The sequence below is a fragment of the Girardinichthys multiradiatus genome, chromosome 17 (assembly GCF_021462225.1).
Source record: "Girardinichthys multiradiatus isolate DD_20200921_A chromosome 17, DD_fGirMul_XY1, whole genome shotgun sequence".
Taxonomy (NCBI): domain Eukaryota; kingdom Metazoa; phylum Chordata; class Actinopteri; order Cyprinodontiformes; family Goodeidae; genus Girardinichthys; species Girardinichthys multiradiatus.
Window position 1 is genome coordinate 12,611,864 of NC_061809.1, and position 24,698 is coordinate 12,636,561.

General features: G+C 38.7%; 1 long non-coding RNA gene across 1 annotated transcript in view; it reads right to left on the bottom strand.

Annotated features, from left to right (window-relative positions):
- Positions 1-23,557, bottom strand: part of LOC124882659 — a 34,642-nt gene extending 11,085 nt beyond the window's left edge. The window contains exon 1 of the long non-coding RNA XR_007041954.1: positions 23,441-23,557. This is a non-coding gene — a long non-coding RNA (uncharacterized LOC124882659). The remainder of the gene's footprint in view (positions 1-23,440) is intronic.
- Between the last annotated feature and the right edge of the window lie 1,141 nt (positions 23,558-24,698).

Consider the following 24,698-nt stretch of genomic DNA (forward strand, 5'->3'; position numbering starts at 1 on the left):
CCACAGCTGAATACAAGCAGTCCTTATGCTCTGGCAGACTGGAACTGGGTTACAGTTAATGGTGGAAATGATCCCAAACATCTTCTATTGGGGAAACATCAGGATAATTGGCTGGCTATAGGAGGCTGTCAACATGACCTAGGAAGCACAAAAACACATGGGTTGTGGTTCTTTGAAAAACAGTCTTACAGAGTTATCTCGGTAAGAGTTAGCCATGCGGATGCACAATGTCACAGCACTGTGGTTCCCCAGGTTTTACCAGAGGTGACCTGGTTGTACCAGACTTATACCTTGTAGCTTTCCACTCTGTGATGACAGAAATAATACCGAGTGGGTCTCTTCATAGCATTGATCATCTCTGGTAATGCAGAATGGAAACTTATCACCAGATATGTTACAGTTCACTTGGACACAGTCCATACCTCCGTGCTGAGACACCACACTAAATGCCACTGTATGTGCTCAGGTGGTACTGTAAACCAGTTGGACAGCTGATAGCTATCACCAAGAAGTGGTCCAAGATGAGATGGGCTGTTAAAGAGAGTCTGATACATGTGTCTGGATGGCAAGCACAAATATCTTGGGGTTCGAAAATGCTACACATTGCGATACATAAAAACTCTGTGGCATTTGGTCGCAGTTGGTTACCAAGCATAATTTGGAGACAGACTGATGGAGCAACATTGTTGAACAAGGAGTCACATAGATGTTTTAGTCCACCTGCGGTTTTCGCTGGCCCCTTCAGAGTGGTGTTTCATTTTATACATCTGAAAGAATATACCACTTCATCAATATCATCTGTACAACAAAAACGCTATTCCAGCTTTTTTTATACCTTTTATTGTTTTGTGTTAGAGTTAGTGGCCTTTGTTGACAGTTACCACACAGGAAATGGGTATAGAGAGAATAGGAGAAAACATGCAGCAAAGGTCTCAAGGTCGGGAATGAAATGGCTGCATCAAGGATGTAGCTTCTGTATATGAGGAGCCTGCTGTACTGCTACACCATGCAACACCCCTCATTGTATCATTTTAATAAATATGAAGCAAAATAAAAAATTACTTCTTACTTGTTCATTTGTGATAAATTATCAGCTAATCATTTGGGAAATAGTTAAGATTTGTGCAAGATACATTCAAATAGAAATATTGGCAAAGGGGTATTGTCAAATTGTTTCAGATTGTATATAAATATCAAGAAAATATTTGAAATTAGAAGGCTAAGTAGCAGGAACTTTTAAAAAAACTTTTCAAAAGATAACAGGCAAATCACGGGGACAGTTGAAGTTGAACATGTTTCGGTCAGCTAAGAGAACGTGCTTAATCTATCCTGTCATCCATCCCAAATAATGGCCATGTAGATTTTGTATTTATAAAACTGAAATGTAGACCCAACCCATTTCCCTAATGCCTTTTTTGAAGCTCAAATGCCCGAACAGGAGTCACAATTGACAGCTGCCACATCTAAAACCTGGTCACAACGGTTTGTATCGATCAGTCTGACTTTCTGCATTTTTGGCCTGCAACAGCTTGCTCACAGCCTCCCTCTGACTGATCTTGTGAAACTCAAAAGATTCACGCCATCTCACAAAGCCGGGTTTTACCAGGGACTAGAAGATAAATCCCTTGCAGGTAAAAAAATGACTTAAAAGCTGTAAATGTTGTATCTCCTAGAGTTGGCTAGGGATTGAATCAGTCAGCCTGCAGAATGACATGAAAAAGGCAGGGAAAAATGCCAACAGCCAGAAAAAACCATTGTGTTATGTTCACGCCCAAGAATGTGACAGGAGAGTGTGAAAATACAACTAGGAAAAAAGCCTTTACTAATGCAGTATGTTACAATGAATAATGTTTGGCAAATAAACCCGTTCTATGTGTGAGAAAAACGTTTGTTTTATTGGTTCTAATAGTTTTTTTTTTCCTATTCTGTAAGATCTCTTTTTGTTAAAACAAAAAGAATTAAGGTCTTTTGTTTTCCGAAAATGGTTAAGTTCCCATCTTCCTCTGGTAAATCAAGTATCATGTATCATCTTAGGAAGTATAATTTCGCCGCAAGCAGGAAAAAAATTTTGCTTTTCTGTTTTTAAACATAGTCAGGTAGATCATGTTATGCCTTTTTGTATAAATAACATGAAACTAGAGAGGTGTTAAAGCTCACAAAGTGCTGGGGACATTGTGAAGAAGGTAAAGAGATATAGTATATTGCCAAAAGTATTGGGTCCCACCACCAGATAATTAGTTCTTGTGCTACAATCACTTCCATGGCTGCAGGTCTTTAAAGTTTATTGTGGAGAAACTTGACATGCCTGCATGGAGTCCAGACCTCAACCTTCTGGAACACCGTTGGGATGAATTAGCAGACACACAAAGATAACACGGAAGCACTGATCCAGGAGTACTTTCTATGGGAAAGAAAAGTAAAACATTAATGGTAGTAGCTCCTTTAATGGCTTCATCTAGGAGAGAAAGGCAGCTAAGCAGATGAACTCAGAGCACATTTCCAAGTCTAGAGTATGAAAGAGAGCACACACAGTCACAGTAAAAGCTCAACCAGTAGCTATGTCTGGGAGAGAGACAGGGTTAAACACTGACTGACAGGGCCAAGTGAATCATCTGTGGAAGGAGAGTATTAAGTTGTTGGCAGCAGCAGCTCAGCCAATACCCCCCCACTCCAGGAAGGTGCCACATCTAAACAGAGTCGGGTCAGATGTAGCTTCTAGGAAGAGAAAAAACAGAGAAGGAACATAAAGTTGAAAGCTGAAATACCAGCAAATAACAAAAAATTGGAGTAGTAGAAGAATGTATCAGAGAGTATGAAAGTGGTCATTATGTCCTCCAGCAGCCTAAGCCTATACCAGGATAATTACAGAGATAGCTCAGGATAACCTAAGCCATTATGTATATGTTAAAGCAAACAGACAAATAACTTGGCAATATAGTGTAAAAGAGTGGGTTAATGGCAGTGGCGGCAAACCCATAGGGGCGCTGGGCCGCCGCCCTCCCTGGTAAAAGAGAAGAAATGTAAATATTATATATTTTTTTACAAATTCTGATATATGTATCAGCTTTACTTACTAAAATGTGCCTCTATGTAATATGAATTATACATAAACTAGATTTTCCACCTACTGATATTCATTCACTAGTGACAGGCTCGTATGATTCTATTATGAGGCACTGTTCAGAGTGCCCCAACGGTGCAGCTGAATAGCCAGTCGTGTACAGTGGCTAGGGCAAATGAATAAATATATATGGCCAATCTGTGTCACAGAATTTTATGGCCTTGGAGCACTGAAAAGATCACACCCCACACCCTCTGATTGACTGCGGCGCAGTCAATCAGAGGGATGACGGCGAACTTAAGCGAGGTGAAGCTTCCACTGAATTCGGTGAGATCCTCATTTACCCATTTGCAAGAAGGACAGTGGAGGAGAAAATCCAGGTTAAAGAGCTGGGACCTGAGAAGCCCGACATTATCATCAACTAGCAGACCAAGGAGAAAAATAAAGTCTACAACCGGAGTTTTTGCAAGAGTTGGTTTGAGAAAGTCGTGGCTGACTGGCTGTGGAAGAAACATAGCACTTTTCTGTGTCCCCTGCATTCTCTTTAAAAGTGCCAAATGTGATTTAAACCGACTTGAAGCATCTCTCCGAATGCATTGAGAAGCATTAACAATCAAGAGTTCATATGGAAAACTGTGTCAAGCTAGCTGTGCTCAGAAAGATTAGCATAGCGGCACAGCTGGATGATGGACACCGCATTGCGGTAAGAAGGCACAATGAAGAGGTTGATAAGAATCCTTATTTTTTAATCTAAACTCATTGACTGTATTACATTTTGTGATGCTTTTGAACTGGCATTGCGCGGGCCTGATGAAAGGGATGCTATTCAATTGTATTCATCACTGTTGATTCCATTTCATATATTGGAGTAGGTAGAGGAATGTATTGTTACATCAGCCAAACCAAGAATCCCTAATTTACACACATATATATTCATTTAAGCATGGTGTATTATCTATGACAAATTATCTGGCTCTAAATATAAGGATGTGACAGAGTTTTCGTGGAACACTAAGTCCTATAAGATCTTTGAAATGTGTATGTTACTTTTGATTAGAGCTGCATGATATGCAAAATGACCAGATGTCCCGATTTGTGCAGGACTAGGCCTCAGTTTTCACTCCTGTCCTGGTGTCCTAGAAATTGAAACAATGTCCTGCATTTGACTGGGTTAGATTCTTAAAAGTCAAAAAGGTATTTGAAAGGCAGTTCTCTGAAATGTAAAGAAAGCATAGCTACAGTCATCATCACAGACATCGGCAACATCCCACATCATGACCAACTGGAGCACCACGATATTAGTTATAATTTCTTTCTGAATACATCAAAATCATTTTCTTGTTCTGTTTAAATTTACTATGTCAAAAATGAAAATGCAGCTACAACAAAGAGTGTGAAACAATTTATAACAGGGTGAGAAGAGTGAAATGTGATTATAGTTTTTGCCAAATTTTACATTTTCACACGGAGGGGGGCACGATGTGAAGCAACACTGTAAAAGTGAAACGCAACTGGCGATATGGACTCATTTTTACTCAAACCCAAAGATGACTGCCAGACAGACAAGGTAACAGCAGTCAAAATTACCAGTGTTTACCACACAGTGCAGCCCTCTCACACTTATAGGTCAGTGGACTGTGGTAGTAAGCTAGCATCGACCATGTTTCCAGACTCTAAAATAGCAAACAAGATGTCATGTGAAAGCAGCTTGCAAGTGTGGAACTGGATACGGTTTTGTGTTTCTTAGTTGTAAGGAGGTTTTTCTTTTCTGCCTGATAAACGTAATTTTTAAAATGTTTAACAAACGTTTGTTAATAACATTTTTCTGCAAAGTTTTTTTTCTGATGAACTTTTTGTTAAACTTCAAAAAAGTATAATACATTCTTTTTTTACTTGTGCTAATTCATTGTTGTGCATTAACAGGCAAATCAGAGAATGATTAATGAAATCAGAGAACTGCGTTAAATTAATATTTATGATATAGCGTTGGTTATGTGTCATTGTTGCTCATAAGCATCCTTGTCCCACATTCAGACATCTGGTCACCCTGTTGATATGTCATAATATTTGTGATTGTGACTTTCTGCTTTGAGTTCCTACCAAACAGAGCCAAGATAATGATTAGTCTATCTAGGTCATGTTTTGGCATTTCTTAATGACTTTACCACATTACCACCTTTTTGTCTTCTTATGCTACATTAAACAATTTGGTGTGACCAAATATAATACAGACAGAGTCTGAATGCATGGTACTTGAATAATTAGTTTTCATTTATTGTAGTCCACTCAGTTCTTCATGATATACACATGATCAATATGTGATATATTGTGCAGGCCAACCTGTGACATTCACTTTCAAGCATCTGTCATGCTGAGGTGGGTGAAATTTTATCAGCGCAGAGAGCATAGTTTACTATGAGATTAATAGTGAGGTTAATATTTGGGTCATTCTTGCAGTATCAGTCATAGTTTTGTTGCTTCTGGAGTTGTGGTGTACATGTGCAGTTTATATGCTGTATGTATTTATAGGTGGAATCCTTTCATGTGCAAAAAATCTGTGGCGGCCTTACTTATTTTGTGATCAATTTTTGCATGCTATGGTCAGTCAGTCATTCTCTATATCACTTCTTCCATAGTGGGTCTCGGGGAAGCTGGTGCCTATTTCCAGCAGTCTATGGGCTAGAGACTCATTCACACACCTAAGGGCAATCTAGAGAGACCAATTAACCTAACAAGCATGTTTTTGGACTGTGGGAGGAAGCTGGGGTACCCCGTGAGAACCCACGCATGCACGGGGAGAACATGCAAACTCCCGCAAAATAGTGTGCTTTTACACAAATGAAGCACAAGTCAGATAACCAATAGCTTGATGGGGTGATACTAATATAGCCAAAGTTAGCAATTCTTTTATCACTTTTTTAAATTGCTTTGTAGTCTCCAAATTACACCTCAGTAATGGCATAAATATTGTGAAAACAGCTTTAAATGCTTGTGATCACATGAATGTAACTAATATTCTGCCCCATATAGTCTCATGGCAACTCAGAAAGACAACATGCCATATCATATCTCACTTTGCTGATGACAAAGTCAAGCATACGAATTGGTGAACCAAGCTGCAATACTTGCAGTAGCATGGCCCTGGCTATTGTCATTTGTGTTTTGCTACAGCACATACAATGGAGCTGAGGAGGTAGTAATTAGGAAGAAACACAGTCTGCATGTTCATAACCCTCTTTGTTATATTGTCTGAATGGTCTCTGTGTGTGTACGTGCATATGTATCCCCAGGGATGTGGACTGTCTCTTCCTTGTGGGTAATTATGGATAATGTAGGATGACAGAGGCGCAAGAATACTTTGACAGCAAAGGAGTCACTACTCTGACTTACAGCATCTTTGGAAACAAAACAGATATATCGTCTTGCTAAAGATAGTGCATATCCCGAAATGACCAAATCCATCTATGTAAACACTCAGATCAGGTAAAATAGGAGCATCCAACATATTCTGCATTATATCAATCAGCATCATTCAGTGACCATGAGGTTATGTTAGCATGGGGAGTATTAGACAGTGCATATTAAATTAAACAGCACAGCATGTGAGTTTAGCAGTCCATTACTGCATGAGGAACATGTACATACTATTTTGCTATGTGCTTGTGCATCGTTGCTCTGCGTGAAATATCAGTGCTACCTTAGAGTGGGTTTGTGTGTTTTTGCCCAGCAACGTGAGGCAATTTAGCTTGATCCATTACATGTATGCAACAACAAACACAGTGAGCAGTGTCAGGGACCAACAGGGGAAACTTTTTCACTTGCCTCCAAAAAGATCAGCAATGCTGGTTTTTAGTGTAACAAGGTAAGCAGATCTACACTCCTAACAGGAGATACAATTTAGCATGTTCACCAGGAATATTAGCACGATGTGGGTGTTTGTATGAGTGAATTAGTGTTATCAAACCTTATTCAATAGAGATCTTTTTGGTTAAGACACTAGAAATAGAGTTGAATCTTAGTAAAGTAGAATATCATTAATTTCAGTAATTCAGAGTGTGAACCTCAAAAATTGATTACACATAGTGATAAACTGTATTTTTAGCAATTATCTCTGTTAACTTAGGTGATTATTGCATACAGCTAATAAAAATAAAAATTCTGTTTCTATGAAAATTTTAATATTACACAAGACCTAAGAAAATCTTTCTAATACAAAAATGTTTTGTTGTCATTTACACAGTTATGGAAGGGACTGCCGCTGGCGTGTAAGCCAGAAAAGGTCATTGAACGTGCTGTTTACTGTGTATCCAAGTATATGAGGGAGAAAGTTGAGTGGAAGGATCAAGTATGGTTTAAAAAAAAATGAATTGTTAAGCAAAGCTTACTTTAAATGATATGGGGGAGATTCAAGAGCCACCACACAGATGTATCTGAGCTACAACACCACATTCCTCAACTCAAATCAATCCTGGACCAGAAAAAAAAAAGTTAGAAATGTCTTACCTGGGCTAAGAAGAGAAAGAGGACTGGACTTGATCAGCTTTGGAGAAATATCATGTTCTGAAGCTCTTCCTGTTATCCCACATTTTTTTAAGACAATAAGTGACTGTCTCCACAGAGCCAGGGTTAATGAATAATGCTGTGGATTTTTTATTGTACCCTTCTCCTAACTGATACCTCTGAGGAGATTTTGATCCATTTTAAATTGTATGCAAATATAGCTAAAGGATTCAGATGAGTAAATGTAAATGCCCTACAAAGCTGAAGCTTTATTTCAGGGTTATCAGATTCACTATAACTGATTGCAGCTGTGAACCCAAGAAGACTTAATGCTGAACCTGAATCAAAGAGTGCGCTACAAATATTAACTTTGAACATTTATGCAGCTTATGCAGGGTTGTAACTGCTTTATATTTTTTACGACCTTACTTTTTACTTGAACTGTAAAGTATAAATGTTGCATATGTGGAAGAACTTTTGATTTATCAAATTTTCTTTTTTACATCATTAAACTTGACATTTTAACAGGTCTGTACACCTTTAAGAGCAACTGTCTGTATGATTAACCTCATTTTGTTTTTGTTTTTTTTTACTTTTAGTTCTCAAAGAGACTAAAACAGTGGCAGAACACAAGCTTTGTTCTATTACAGATCAATAAATAATCAGGTACCATTTAATAAAACATTGTATTTTTGTTTTCCATGTTCTGTAAATGCTCAAGCTAACCATGTACATCCCACCTTACAACATGGAGGTGGGAGCATCATGCTGTGAGGATGCTTTTCTTCATTAAAGACAGGGAAGCTGGTCAGAGTCAATGGGAAGATTAGGAAAACAAGTAAATCATGGAAGAAAGCCAGTTAGAGGCTGGAAAAGACTTAATACTGGGGTGGAAGCAGAAAAGCATGGTCAAAGTCCAGAGATTATTCCAATTAGGAATTTGTGGCAAGACTTGAAAATGTATGTCCACAGATGATCCTCATCCAGTCTGACCGAGCTTAAGGTTTTTTGTAAAAAAGAACAAGCAAAAATATTCAGATTTCTCTTTATAGAAAATGTCTAAAGCCACGAATTTTTCACTATACTATTATGCCACTTTTGTTTGATCTATCGTTGTAAACTGCAGATGAAATGAAATGCATTAAATATGAAAAATGTGAAACCTTTTGCAAGGCCTATATAATATTCTACTGTTAAATTACTGCTCTAAGTAGTTTGTGAAATATTAAATGAAGAAACTAATGAAGCCGTTTGTGACTCTATAAAGCCATACATTACAGGAGGTAATGAGTAAATGAGAGTAATTTTATACAGATAAAAGAATAACAAAAGGAAGCTGTGTTGCTTCTTGGACAGATATCTTTTAGACTTCTTAGACTCAAATCAGCACATCTGACACCTACTTAGTGTTTGATCTAAACACATTAATATTAAATCTGCAAAGGGGGTGAATGGAGTCCCACGCTACAACATCTTTTGTTAAAATTGTGCTATTTTCTTTTGAAGAGCTAAAAATCAAGCAAAATGTGTACCGTATTTTCCGCACTATAAGGCGCACTTAAAAACCTTTAATTATTTCAAAAAATGACAGTGCGCCTTGTAATCCGGAGCTCCTTATATATGGATCAATTGGTTAATTGGTTGATCCATACTGGTTGTACACAGCGCTCTGTCAAAATGTTTCAGTATGACTGGTAAACTACAAAGCCGTACCGCTTGCAGCATTACGGCTACCGTAGTCAGGGGCGTCGCCGAGGTAATGGCGGTAAACACCTGTACTGTGCTTACTCCTAGTCCAACACCACTTGTGTGTGTATAACATTTGAATGTAATGTTGCAGGAATTGCCTGAACTATATGTGATTAGAAGCTCAGTGTTTGGGGTGTATGTTTCGTGTGTGTGTATGGAAGATGTTGACATTACTCCTCCGGACAGAGGTGGCGCTGTGTGCTGCCGTAGCTGAGAATCAAGAGTGAAGGAGTGACGTTGGTATTATTGTGTGTGTGGGGTGGGTAGAGACGGCGACCGGAGCAGCGGTGTATGGGTCTGTAAGCCCTGTGTTTTTACGTGCTGCAAAGTCATTAAAAAGAACCCCGAATCTCGTCAACAACTCAGTGTTTTGATGCTGTTCCTTCATGCTCAACTCAGCAACGTATGAGTGAGGGAGTTAACCCCGAGGAAACTAGTAACTTCGGCCCTGGAGAAAGCGTCTCCCCTGTGTCATCAGACTACGGTCAGGGGACAGAAACAGGAAAGGTTAACAGTACTAACGTTTGATTTAGTGCATCAAACTGTTTCTTTTACGTGTTTACTGAATCAGGGAAAAGTTCCCTTTCACGTTTTAACTAACGTTTGATTTCAACTTCAACTTCATAGACTCCAATGCATTCCTAACATGCGGTTGGCTCTATTCAATAGAATTCTATGTAGAGGAGACCTTACCATGAGAGTGAATGGAGTTATCAGAACGCTGGTTTGTAGTGTATTAATAAAGTTTGACTGACTTATCTGACTGTTTTGTTGACATTCTCTTTAGCACAGCTCCATCTAGTGGATGCATAACGCAACCCCAGTCAAACGTTTGACTGCAGTAGCTTCTATTCTATGCGCCTTATAATCTGGTGCGCCCTATATATGAAAAAAGTTCTAAAATAGGCCATTCATTGAAGGTGCACCTTATAATCCGGTGCGCCTTATAGTGCGGAAAATACGGTAAATCAAAGAATTCTCAGGGCTGAAGGACATGTTCAAGAAATGTTCAGATTTCTTACAGCCTTTCAATAAAAATATGTTTGTGTTGCTGTTTGGAGAAAAGTAAGACAAATTGACAAGTTTTCTACATTTTCACCGGCTTTAAATACTTTTCCTGTTCTCTAAGCGCCATATAGGTTCTATACAGCAGGGGGATTATAATTCCGCCTCTCAGGTTAAGGACTCAGCAGGCAGCCTCAAAGGGAGACGCAGAGCTCCCCAGGCATAAATCACACACCCACCATACTTTCCACCAAGCCTCCCCCTCTTCTTTATATATTTTTTTCAACAAATCAGCCTCTTTTACTTCCTCTGTTCCCCTTTCACCAATATCATTTGCTCCTCTGGCTTTCCTGTGTTTTCTTGTTTTCATCATGCTGCCCCAACTCCCTTTATGGCCTGTGTGTCTTTTTTTTTTCTAGGTTTTCCCTCTACTTTATTTCCCACTTCCCATGGCTCCAAATTTACATCCAACCATCTTTTGTCTCAAACCGCAAGCGGATAAGTAGCTGCTGGCTGAGTACAGCATGGGTGTTAAAAATTATATTCAGAGGATTATTCATTGTTAATATGACTTTGAGGCAAAGAGTTCAAAGGGCGACAGAATGGAGGAAGCAGAGGAAAGGGACTAAAAAACTAAAACTCATTTACAATCGCTGTACTTTATCATTGTTGCACACAATTGTTTAGGATAAATGAGCACAAATTGCCTGTTTTTACTTTATCTGTGCATTTTCACATTATGTGTGGTTGTTGCAGAAGATTTTTTTAATATGCTCATGTGGGACCTTAATTCCAGCCTTGCCATCTAATTACCTAAATTGTGCTTACAGGTCTTTATTGTACTGTACAGTTTTCCTCGGAGACCTAGGGGCTGTCCTCCTTTATGTCTGCTGCATTAGCAATAGAAATAAGCACATTAGGCAATTCTGGGCTCCATAATAACTTCTGCACTGCTGGGATGTTTTTAAGAGAGAAAAAAGTGGACAGAAACAAAAACAACTTTTTCTGTCTGTGTGGGTTGCTCCGTTTTCCTCCTACTACTCTGCCATCTCTCCTTACTTGCACCAGAAAAAAAAGAGTTCTGGTGCTTGTTTTTTTTTTTCCACAGTGATTGCTGTGTGATTGTACAATTATGAGCAGACAGGACAATATAACAGTACAGGAAACAGGTTCTCTTATGTGACTCAACAATCAATATGTTGAAATGTTCAGCAACTTTGTCATGTGTCAAGACTAAGCACAGGGATGTTAAATGTACAGATATTTTACAAAATCATTCAAGTTAATCAAATTGGCTTCTTATCTGAACTATTTTGGAAATATCAATTCGATTTTTCTGTGATTATCACAGACAATTATTGGTTAAAATATATATTTCTTTTGAATAAAAAGTTCCTATCCTCATTAAAAAAATACCTCCACATTTCTTGAGATACACTAAACTAAAACTATCATGGTTTTCATAGCATTCAAATTATCTGATTACAGTAACCCAATTTTTTGTTATATTTGCCATGGTCTATACAGTGAAACACAAAATTACCAATACCTGCCAGAGGCATGAATAATTTTAGCTTAATTGCATCCCAATACATATCCTACTCCTTCTTAATGCTATTGAAAATAGTTCCAATCATAAATGGGGGGTAACAAGCAAAACAAAACATCAAAATGCTGTCGTACACTTAGAGGTAACACAAGAAACATTAACTCGGAGGAAACTTGTGAAGGAGCAACATATTAGCAGAGGGACTTCAACTTCATTAGCCTTAGTGATGACAAAGGTTTTGTGTTGGTGTTACGGTCCTAAAAGATCACAGCATATTTAGAGAGGACACGGATACAGGACTTGGGTTCATTTAAGTTTATTAATTACTTTGCCCGTTCTTTGAAGTTTCGTTTCTTTAGATGTTTTTTAGACTTTCTGTGAAGAAAAAGAAAACCAAGAACCCATACCTCCCTGCGGCAAACAAAAAACCCAAAGTATAACCAAAAGATGGACCTGGTGAGCCGGCCAAACATGAACAACAGGTGCAGCATTGGGCCAACCCTAGACAGGGCCGTTGAAGCCGCTACCAACACCAGACTAAGGAAAAATCAAAAGGGAACCTAAACCCAACAGAAAGAAAACGAAAACAAGACAGCCGGTTCCACCAGGCAAAAACTAGAACAAAAGGCCATAGTTAGCAAAAGCTAAAACACAGGACAGCTTAAGGCATGCTGAGGCCTACAACACTAACAACCGGCTGGAAGAGTGCACTAGCGAGAGACACCTGGGTAGCGAGAGCAAGCGGTGAGAGAGAGAGAGAGAAAGGGAACGCGCCCAAAGCCCAGCCTATTTATAGGCTAACAGAGGCCAGCGTTCCAGTAAAATATACATTATATATATCTATATATATATCCCTAAAAATAGCAAAAATACATTTCAACCTGGAAAAACTCACATAACGGAGAAACAACAAGAAGACAATTAAATAATTTATTAATGAAAGATTATTTCTTTGGCGCTCGGACCCCTGAGTAAGACGTAAACGCTGAGGGTGAAGTAGGTTTGAATAAATTTTTGGATTATGATTAGGTAAGTCTCCCCCCCTGGATCCAATCCTGGTGGTGACGTAGGCCTTGGTATGGAAGGAGTTGGGAGCCTGTGGTGGAGAAGGGGTGGAGGAGCGTCAAAACTCAGCAGAAGAGCGGTGTTTTCCATGCAGATGGTCTTTAAAAGTGATGCCCTCGGAGATGATTGGCTGAGGAGAAGCGCGGACCTGCCGTTGATTGGAGCAGCCAGTGAGGAGTGATCGGACGTGGCGGGTTGGTGAGTCTTCCATGTTGAATTTTTGTTTAAACTCCATATCTCAAATACAAAATATGGTAAAGAAAACCGATTTAACTACAAAAACAAAGGTATACAAAAATAATAAAAATCTGTGCCCAAAGCACATAACAGTTGGTCGCAGCAACATGACATGCAGCGGCATGTGTGTAAGTAATGAAGTGAGATTAGAAGACATGGGACTTTTTTATAGTCATTTAAAGTTTTGTGCACCCTTTTTTCTCCCATGAAATGTGCATTCCTTCTGTAAAAACTGCTCAAGCAGCAAGAAAAGTGGTTTTTGTCAAGTGTTGAATTCATCTTAAAATACCTCTTGAAAGGAAATTTAGAAATGGAGTTCAATAGTTCAACAACCGAACTTTTCCAAGTTAGTCTTCAGGAGTGATACAATCCCACAGAATTGGAAAATCCAAGCTGCAGCTGAAATATAGGACAAAGATGCAGTTTATATGTTAGTGTCTGAGTGTGAGTTGAGTACAGAAAAAAAGGAAAAAGAATTTGGCGTTGGCCGAATAAAGAATTATTCTCTGCTTGTTGCTTTGCTGGAGGAAAGCCTGAAGCATCTTTTCAATATCCTCCTGAGAGAGAGGAAGAGCATTCAGGAAGGGTTTAAACAAATTGTCACCCCTTTTTAATCTCTGACATCACCACCAAATAAGATAGGGCTCATATGGGGCCCCATGAGTGCAATGTGGAGATGGAGGCCAGGTCAATCAGCTGTGTGTGACCTGTAGAGGTAAATGCCAGCATCACTTTAGATCCATTAGGATTCCAGCCAGTGGGCGGGACTTCAGCAAACTACACACACATTTTACTCTGGAAATAATTACATTTTCTTCCAATGTAAATATGACAATAAAAATAAATTCCATTTACTGTATCACATGTACAATAAAATATTTGAGAATAAACATTTTAATATCAGACAAAGATAGCCTGAATAAATTAAATTTTTCATTAAATAAGTAAAAAAAGCTGTCAGGAACAATCTGGCTCTTTGTGAAAGTAATTTTAGAGAATATCTTCCCAGAAGTCTTGGGGATCATAAAGATGTTTTTTGGGAAACGTCAGATGGGCCTTAGTGGTCCTTTTGGTCAGCATTAATTTTCTTGTTGGAACTCCCCGGAGTACACCATTTTGACAAGCCCCTTTCTGATTGTTAAATCAAGAAAAATGACTTTAACTGAGGTAAGTGAGGTCTGCAGTGCTTTAGATGTTTTCTGATTATTTTGTTTCTTTCTGGATGACTCATTTAGTCTAGGCGTAATTTTGGATTGTTCACCACCATGTTTTCTCCATTTGCAGATAATGGCTCTCACTGTGGTTTACACTAGTTCAACCATGTCCAAAAAGGCTGTGTAACCTTTTCCAGACTCATAGATGTCAATTTCCTTTTTTTCTGAAATTTTCTTTAGATTTTCTTTACATGTTGCTTTTTGAAATATTGTAGCCTGCTTAATGTTGTCATACAGGTTCTAATTAAGTGAGTTGTTGATTATCGTGCTCTGTCACTAATCAGCCATGGGTGTGAAAAGTGAAACTCTACTCAGCTTTCCAATAAATTATGTTAATCACAGGTAATTAAAGGGGATCAATTGCTTTTCCACATAGGATCAGTTTGGTTTGGATAACTTATCTCCTCGATTAAATGGAACCTGTTTTGGCTTGTTATTCCTGTTGCCGATACAAACTGGGCTGTTGTGTCGGCAATTGCTCACAGGAAACTTTTACTAAACTTCGTACAACAGCCGTTACGGATTATATCCCACCTTACACTCGTAGATGTCACACTCCAAAACAGTTTGGGTAGGACACATTACATAAAAGCCAGTCTCATTGCTACAAAACCATCATTTAAAGCTGCATTTTATATTTACCCAGTTTATCTTTAGCTGATAATAAAATGGGTTTCATGATCGGTAACATTTAAATGCCACAAAAAAGCATAAAAAGGAAATATGTAAAGAGGCAAATACTTTTTCACAGCACAACAGATAAAAAATTAGAAAGCCATTACAACAAAATATGCTAATCCCTAATTGACATCATCAACTCTGACAAGATGTTAAGTGTGAAACAAATCTATTTTTGCACATTATACACTCTTGACAAGATATTTTCTGGTCATAGACTCTTACCAAACCCATTCCCCCCTTAGGAAAATGAAAAATTTCTCCTATGAAACTATTTTATGTCTCAGAGGAAAACAAGTGAGGATTTTTGTGAAACATATCCTCATTTCTTATTATTTCAATTACACTTTCAACATCAGTGTTCATTTTATGCAGCTGTAATATGAAATTAGTGCAGTAAGTATCTGTGTCTGCTAAAATTGTAAATCAAGTAATGAAAAACCACAAATTTAAAACAGAACCTAACTGTTGTTCCCTAAAAAGTACAAAAGAAAAATACCCAAAAAGAAAAGTATTGGAAGTGTTTCATCAAGGCAGAGGATGGCAATTTTTCCTTCCCGAATCATCTTGCCTAAATTAAAAATAGCGACCAGATGGCGTTGGCTTGAAGTGGGAGACCTGCTTTTTCTAATCAGTGCCAAAAGTTGGATGCTGGGCCACTCCCTGTTGTGTGGTTAATTACACAATGATACAAAAGACTGAGACCTGCTGATGACACAAGCAGGAAGAGGAGGAGGTGGAGTGAAGGGAGGCAGCAATAACGACGCTGTAAAGCCATCAAAGCCCCAGTAAATGTTGACTGAATGTCCTTGAGATCAGCAGTAGAAGAGAGGAGTGTGCCTCTTTATGTGGTCGTGGCAATCTGTGTGAGCTCACGTGGGCAGACAGGGCTGTGTATAAGACAACATCTTCGTTGGAGTTTATCTGAGGATGGATGTGTGAGCGCTGTTGGTGTGAGTGGGATGTGCTTGAGTTTTAGAAATTAAAGCAATGTATCAACACAAGTTGCCTATGAACATGTTCGCCTTCATTTTCAAAAGCTCTGGATAGAACTCAAACATCAGCAGCTCAATGCAATTTATTTCTCTATTTGCGGTCATTTATTTTCTTAACACATTCTGCTCTAATTTACAGCACCTTGCAAAAATATTTATGCAGATTTTACATTTTCACATTTCATCCCATTACAACCACAAACTTTGATATTGCAGTAGGATTTGATGTGTAGACCAACACCAAGTAGTGCATGAGTGTGTACTGGAAATGGAAATGGGAATTTATTTTATAAATCAAGATCTGAAAAGTGTGGGATGCATATGTATTCAGCCCCGTTTGTCTAAATAAAATCCAGTGTGTTCTGGGTTTAAAAATAGACCCTAGAAATTAAACCCAGAACACCTGTGTGTAATTTAATTTCAGTGTAAATGCAACCATTTTGTGAAAGCCTCTGAGAATTGTTAAAATTTGTATTCAGACAGCTTTTATCTGCCACCCCTTGATAAAAAGATCACATTTTTGTCTACATGCAAATTAGTGTGTGGCAGAAAACAAAACATTACCCTTCAGATACTATTCTCATCATGAACCACAATGGCAGTGACAGCATCATGCTGTGGTAATGCTTTTCTTCAGCAGGGACAGGGATTACATGGCACTTTTGTGATTGCTTTTTTTCCATTTCCCAAATCTCTCACGACATAATTCTGCCACCACGTGTCATGGTGGGAAAATGTTTTGCATGCAGGCAAAACGTATTGAATTTAAATTTATATAAATTTATTTAAGGCTACATATAAATGCAAACCAAACTGAGATTTCTACTTGTATATAACGTTTAAAAGTTAATTAAATATGCTACTTTGTGTCAGTTTATCAGATAAAATCCCAATTATGTAAAAGTTTATGGTTATGACGGGAACAAATATAAAAAAAGGGATATGAACACTGTTTGCAAAGCACAGTAATTTGAAGAAACACTTTCTCTACATCTATTTCCACTTGTTCCAAACATTTATTATCAAGCATATTCAGATCAGAGGGCACATTAAAGGTCTCACTTTAAAACTAATCTGGCTTTAAGCAATGCTAACAATGCAAATGATGATTGTAAAAACAAAGTTTAAATAGGAACAAATACCTAATATTTGGACTTGCACTCCCCAGCATCAGACCTGCAGGCTGTGAATACTTGAAACAACTAACTAATCAGGCAGTCAGCACATGTGCTGTTGCAGATAAATGAGCATGAGTGTTTTCCCTCTCAGCTGATCACCTCCTCATAAATGTCCTACAGTAGCCTGCAGGAGTACCTGCAGGTGGTCTGCAGACATATAGTGTGACAGGAACCTACCACTATGTTTATCCCATAATCCGCCCTCTGAGGGCACGTCTGCTGAACACAGATTGCGCTCGGCGTGTAATCTACAAGGGCATCGTCGCCAGCATAAGAGCGGGCACATATGCAGACACTAAGACGGCACACACAGAGACGCTGGGTGGCCTTTGTTGACATATGACAACAATAAAACTCTTGTGTGTTCATTGGGGGAAAAGGAAACTCATAGGTTTTTGGTTATGAGACATGAAATAAATAAAGAGAAGAAGCTGCCTGTAGGTACACAGGCAAGCTGACATTTACACACACACAAAAACACACATACTGGGTGGCCTTCAGCAGCATCTGATAATTTCATTCAGCCAATCAATGCTCATCAGACCGCTCGCTTGGGGCATATTGTGGAGGTTCTTTGAAAACATGTGTTTCTGACAAGCGCAGGTGCACACATCCTGCTTAGCTGCATGCACACACACATCTCACCTCAAAGAACAAGGATAATGAGGGATTTATATGCAACTTCTTCTCTATAAGAAAATTCTCTACAGTTGGAGTCAGACATGGGGAGAGGAAAATGTTCAAGGATGTTCACGGTGTTCAGATATAAGTCATATTTTCCCTAATTTTTAGCTTAGTTTCAGCAGAATGGGAATTATTCTGTAACTTTGTAGAATGTCTTACAAATGCATCAATGTGCCTTTAATCTGTCCACACATTTAGGCTTGTTTCAGTTTATGACCACAAATTTTAATGATTGCACCTGTCTTCAGCGCCCCTGAAACAATACAGTGTAGAACCACCTTCGTTGCAGATACAGCTGCAAGTCTTTTGGTGTTCATCTGTAACACATTTTCACATCTAAATAGTGACATATTTGCCCACTCTAAACCTGTCCTGTTTTTAGCTCCCTCAATTTTGACATCACCTCTAACCAGCTTTCCTGTACCCAAAACACAGAATCCCCACATCACTGTGTTGCCACCACAATGTTTTAGGATGGGTATAGTGTGTTCAGGATAATGTGCAGTGTCAATCTTCTGGCACACATAGTATTTTGCATGTAGCCTAAAAAGATACATTTTGGTCTCATCCGAGCAGAGCACCTTCATCCACATGTTTGTTGTGTACATGGCTTGTAGCAAAGTGGGAACACGACTTACTATGGCTTTACTTTCACAATTGTTTGTCTTATTGCCTTTTGTTCCTCCATAAAGAGCATATTCATGGTGTGACTAATAGTTGCCCTGTTATCATATTTTAAAACAGTTTGTGATTCTCTGCAGCACCTACACAATTACCATGGCTCCTTCTCTGGTTGTTCTTCGTTTAGTTGAATGATCATGTCTAAGTCATACCCTTTCCATTTGCAGATAATGGACTGAACAGCTTCTGTGATTCAAAGATTATGATATTGTCTTATAATCCAACCCTGCTTTATACTTAACTTTCTCCTTGACCTGACTGCTGTGGTTCTTTGGTCTTCATGATACTCTTTGTTCATTAATGTTCTCAAACAAAGATCTAATTTAGTTACCAATTTGAGGGCTTCTAAAGACAGGTGGTCACACTAGATTTTATGTAAGGGCATCAGGGGAAAGGGCGTTACCTACAAATGCACACCACTGTTCATATGTGCATTAGATTATCAGTAGCTTAGTTAAGGTTAGCTTCTTCAGACAACACCAAATCATGAATTAGCTTCTTTGGATCTACGTGGCTCATATGACATGTTGTTAGAATAACAAGCAGAATCTACAAACAAAAAGAATGATGATTAGTAAGTGTCCTTGCTCATTAGAGCATCTCTGTCCTCAGGCCCTGCAGCAACAGGACAAATAAGCGGAGACTGAAAGGAAGTCCTTTTCCATCTCCCTTCATCTTTTTTTTTGGTTGGTTTAGATTTTTTTTTCTCACAGCCTTAAAAGCTTAGTCCCTTTTCCCTCAAAGCCTTCCTTTTCATGTCTGCATAGCCCCTCTCTTTTGTCTGTTTGTTTATCCTTCTGCCTCATCTTCCTTTCTTCATCATCCTGTCTTGATACGTCAACCCTGCTGTACGACGCATGTTCCACTAGAGCAAAATGTATTTTCTTTGTCTGCAGGCTTTCATCTTTATCCTCACCTTCAGGCCTCTGTGAACCCACAATGGCTCAAACATTTACAGACCCTAGTGGTCCCAATTAAGCCAAATAGAGAATACAGGTCCTTCTCAAAATATTAGCATATTGTGATAAAGTTCATTATTTTCCATAAGGTAATGATGAAAATTTAACATTCATATATTTTAGATTCATTGCACACTAACTGAAATATTTCAGGTCTTTTATTGTCTTAAAACGGATGATTGTGGCATACAGCTCATGAAAACCCAAAATTCCTATCTCACAAAATTAGCATATTTCATCCGACCAATAAAAGAAAAGTGTTTTTAATACAAAAAACGTCAACCTTCAAATAATCATGTACAGTTATGCACTCAATACTTGGTCGGGAATCCATTTGCAGAAATGACTGCTTCAATGCGGCGTGGCATGGAGGCAATCAGCCTGTGGCACTGATGAGGTCTTATGGAGGCCCAGGATGCTTCGATAGCGGCCTTTAGCTCATCCAGAGTGTTGGGTCTTGAGTTTCTCAACGTTCTCTTCACAATATTCCACAGATTATCTATGGGGTTCAGGTCAGGAGAGTTGGCAGGCCAATTGAGCACAGTGATACCATGGTCAGTAAACCATTTACCAGTGGTTTTGGCACTGTGAGCAGGTGCCAGGTTGTGCTGAAAAATGAAATCTTCATCTCCATAAAGCTTTTCAGCAGATGGAGGCATGAAGTGCTCCAAAATCTCCTGATAGCTAGCTGCATTGACCCTGCCCTTGATAAAACACAGTGGACCAACACCAGCAGCTGACACGGCACCCCAGACCATCACTGACTGTGGGTACTTGACACTGGACTTCTGGCATTTTGGCATTTCCTTCTCCCCAGTCTTCCTCCAGACTCTGGCACCTTGATTTCCGAATGACATGCAGAATTTGCTTTCATCCGAAAAAAGTACTTTGGACCACTGAGCAACAGTCCAGTGCTGCTTTTCTGTAGCCCAGGTCAGGCGCTTCTGCCGCTGTTTCTGGTTCAAAAGTGGCTTGACCTGGGGAATGCGGCACCTGTAGCCCATTTCCTGCACACGCCTGGGCTCTGGATGTTTCTACTCCAGACTCAGTCCACTGCTTCCGCAGGTCCCCCAAGGTCTGGAATTGGCCCTTCTCCACAATCTTCCTCAGGGTCCGGTCACCTCTTTTCGTTGTGCAGCATTTTCTGCCACACATTTTCCTTCCCACAGACTTCCCACTGAGGTGCCTTGATACAGCACTCTGGGAACAGCCTATTCGTTCAGAAATTTCTTTCCGTGTCTTACCCTCTTGCTTGAGGGTGTCAATAGTGGCCTTCTGGACAGCAGTCAGGTCGGCAGTCTTACCCATGATTGGGGTTTTGAGTGATGAACCAGGCTGGAAGTTTTAAAGGCCTCAGGAATCTTTTGCAGGTGTTTAGAGTTAACTCATTGATTCAGATGATTAGGTTCATAGCTCGTTTAGAGACCCTTTTAATGATATGCTAATTTTGTGAGATAGGAATTTTGGGTTTTCATGAGCTGTATGCCAAAATCATCCGTATTAAGACAATAAAAGACCTGAAATATTTCAGTTAGTGTGCAATTAATCTAAAATATATGAATGTTAAATTTTCATCATGACATTATGGAAAATAATGAACTTTATCACAATATGCTAATATTTTGAGAAGGACCTGTAGTAAGAAAACATGAGGAGGGAAGCTTTTTTATTTGCTGTCCATTAGGATTCTTCATGAGCTTGTCAAAAGTCACAGGCATTTTACCCAAGGGCTCTTTCCCAAAATACCTATTTAGACAAAATGGTTTGTAAAGCTTTGCTTCATTTTGTACAAGTAAATTCAATGTTATCTAATATATCATACCTTTCGTTTCTGTTATAAAGGGCTACAGAGTCCTCGCTTGCAAAACCAGTAAGTTAGAAAAACCTAAGACACTTGTTTAAAAATATCTTCCGTTTTCTATACCCACTTAATCCTTGCAGGTTCTTGGAGGAGGTAGGGGGGAGGCTGGAGTCTGTTTAATAAGCCAGGGGTGGGGTACGTTCTATGAAACAATGGATTCAAATCTGCCAAAACATTTAGGAACTTGTTTTTTGCTTTACTCTGTTAGATTCAAGAGGTGGCCTTTTCCCTACAATGCAGTCAACATGTAGACCCTTGAACAGGTCGTCAGTCTATTGAAGGGCCAACACAGCCAAAAATGCTCTAAAACCCAAAATACAGATTTTATGGCTTTAAGAGAAAGTACCCAGTACCTACGTTCTCCAACATAACAGTGCTAATCAATGCAGTCTTTGGTTATCCTTTTCAAGCTAAAACATGTACTCCACAGGGACACTGACATGTTGGCATCACATCCATTGGGTTCTGTTACATTAAGCTCTGGGGATTTCTCATGTGGGACTGTACAGTGCTACTATGGCCTCACAGCAGCAGTGTACAAGATTTGAATCCTGGTTGGGTATTTACTGTGTAGAGTTTTTTTGGTTTAGACTTTTTTAACCCTGTTTGTATACGAGTGCATGTGAGGGTGTTCTGCTCTTGGTACTCTCACATTCCCAAAACATGCATTTTAGGTAAAATAAGATTCTAATATTCCCTTGGGTGTGAGTGAATTTGAGCTCTTGTCTCTGTGTTGCCTTGTCATAAACTCATGACATGTGGTGAGGGGCACCAGTCCTTCTCCAACAACAAGAATTAGGCAGTTAAAAAAATTAAAAGGTATTGTTGGATGGATGAAATAATTGTATGCTGGTAAATCCTGCATATAATTTAATATTACAGTCAAGGGAAACAATTTCTAAAAGTCTTCAGTGAATACATATATAAATATTGGTAGATTTTAAAGTTTAACTCATGTAAGAGGACACATTATTTACCAGAATAACTTATGCAAAAAGATAATTGATAATAACTTTAAGTATTTATCATTGAATCCACTGGTTTGTACACCGTAGTCAGTCTGTCACTTTTACTGGTCCAGGTGCCCTTTTTTTTATTTGCATGCTGAACTGAAGTGTGGAACTTCATGTTCAAATATGCAACTTTTAAAAAGGTAGCACAAAAGTAGAACAGCAACATAAGAGCACATAGAAAACGGTTTTACTTTTAACTACAGTGACCATGGAGATTTTAAAAGGGTGGATGAAAGCCTCATGTTGGCATACTTCCACAGCGATAAGATATGTACCTTGAGCTTTGTCGATCTTAATTACTTAGCAGATAGTAAACACAACCGGACAGAAGAAACAAACAGACGTATAAACCCAGCAGCAAGTAGTACTAAAAGAAGCCTTTGGTAACAACTCAGATGGGCTAGTACATGTAACCAACACAAAACGAGTCTTTTTGGCAGCAGATATGCAACCATACACCAGTGTAGAAAACAGTGCTTTTAAAAAAAACAAAATAATGGGGCTACAAGGCCAAGTATCATTTAAGTCATCAGATTATACAAGCTTTAGCAGGCCATGACTTATCCAAACCTTCGACTACTGCCCTCAGTGAGGATGGTAATGCTAATAAGTACAAGATCAGAAATAGTCAGGTATTTTCCAAATATTTGATATTATATTATATATGTATATATATTATATTTCCATGAACAGTGATTTCTTCCCTGCTATTGATTTGTAAAGAACAAATTTTTCACTGGGTTGAGGAATAAGTTGCGTCTTCTCATTAGAAGTGTATGCCCTTCAAGAATATTTTATTAAATTTTTCATCCGTTTTAACAAGAGTTAGTCTGAGGGAGTATTACTAAGTTTTTCCTTCTTTTAAAGAATGTAAAAGTTTTTCATGATTTTCTATGGCTTTCTCCACCTACAAGTACCCACATCTTCATGTTCCGGACATTTAATTGACACAGACTCACACTTTGTTGGATACATGCATCACAAAGGCAGTTTTCTGGCATGTGTAATTACCTCATGAAAACAAGTGCTGCTTCGCTGATCAAATTAGACCCATTCACCTGCATGGACGCAGAGGCACCCGCTTCTGTTTCAAACTGCCAACTGCATTTGGAGTTACTGCAGATATACCTTCATAACAAACAGAAAGATCAAGACAATGGCATTAGGCTTACAGTGCTTTACAGCATCCTGCACATTCATAGCCCTTTTACATTTTTACATTTTGGTCACATTAACACCAAAAAATAAGATGCATTTGTCATAATTGTGAAGTAGAAGAACAATTATAACATTTTTGGGATTTTTGCATTTTTACAAATAAAATCTAAAAGGATTGTGATAGTATTCAGTCTCCTTCACTATGATACTCTGAAATAATTTCTACTGCAACCAATTGCCTTCTGAAGTCTCTTAGTGAATAGTTTCAATCTATGTGTTATTCAATCTCAGTATAAATATAGCTGTTCTATGAAAGCCTCAGAGGTTTGTTAGACAACATTAGTGAAAAAAAAAAACATAATGAAGACCAAGGAACATGGCAGATAGGTCAGGGATAAACTTGTAGAGAAGTTTAAAGCAGGGTTTGCCATGTTTGGTGAGGTTTATACTGGACCAGGATGGGGGCAGGAATCCAGGAGCAGCGCAGTGAGTAAAAAGGATTTAATAATGAAAAGAAAATACAAAACAAACATTCAGGCTCGAGGAAAACACAGCATGGAGCACAGAACAGAATGAGGTAGGTAAACAGACCAAAAGCCAGTACAACGGAAGAAACCAGCGAGGGGAGGAAAATGACAATTAAACCAGAAGAGTTAATCAGCGGAAAGGAGTTGCAGCTGAGGCAGAGAGAGACACAGAGCAGCTGAAAGAGGAAGAGTAATCAACCAGATACAGATAACCTCAGGGAAGTATCTAACAGAAATCAGACAAGAAATAACTAATAACTAAGAAATATTCAAAATATACAGGACACAGGAAAAAAACAAAAAAAAAACACCTGAGGATCGTGACAGGATTATGTTATACAATACAAATCAAAAAATCTTTGAAGAACAGATAAACCAGACAAAGAGCATCTGAATCAGAGAAGCTGCCAAGAGGCCCATGGTAGCTCTGGAGGAGCTGCAGTAATTCACAGTTGAACTGGGAGAATGTGTTGCGTGGACAACTGTAAGAATAAAAACAAAATTACATTACAATACATTTTATTTGATTCATTTTAATCCGAACTATTTCAGTAAATTAAACCCAAAACTCAAATGCAGTGAAA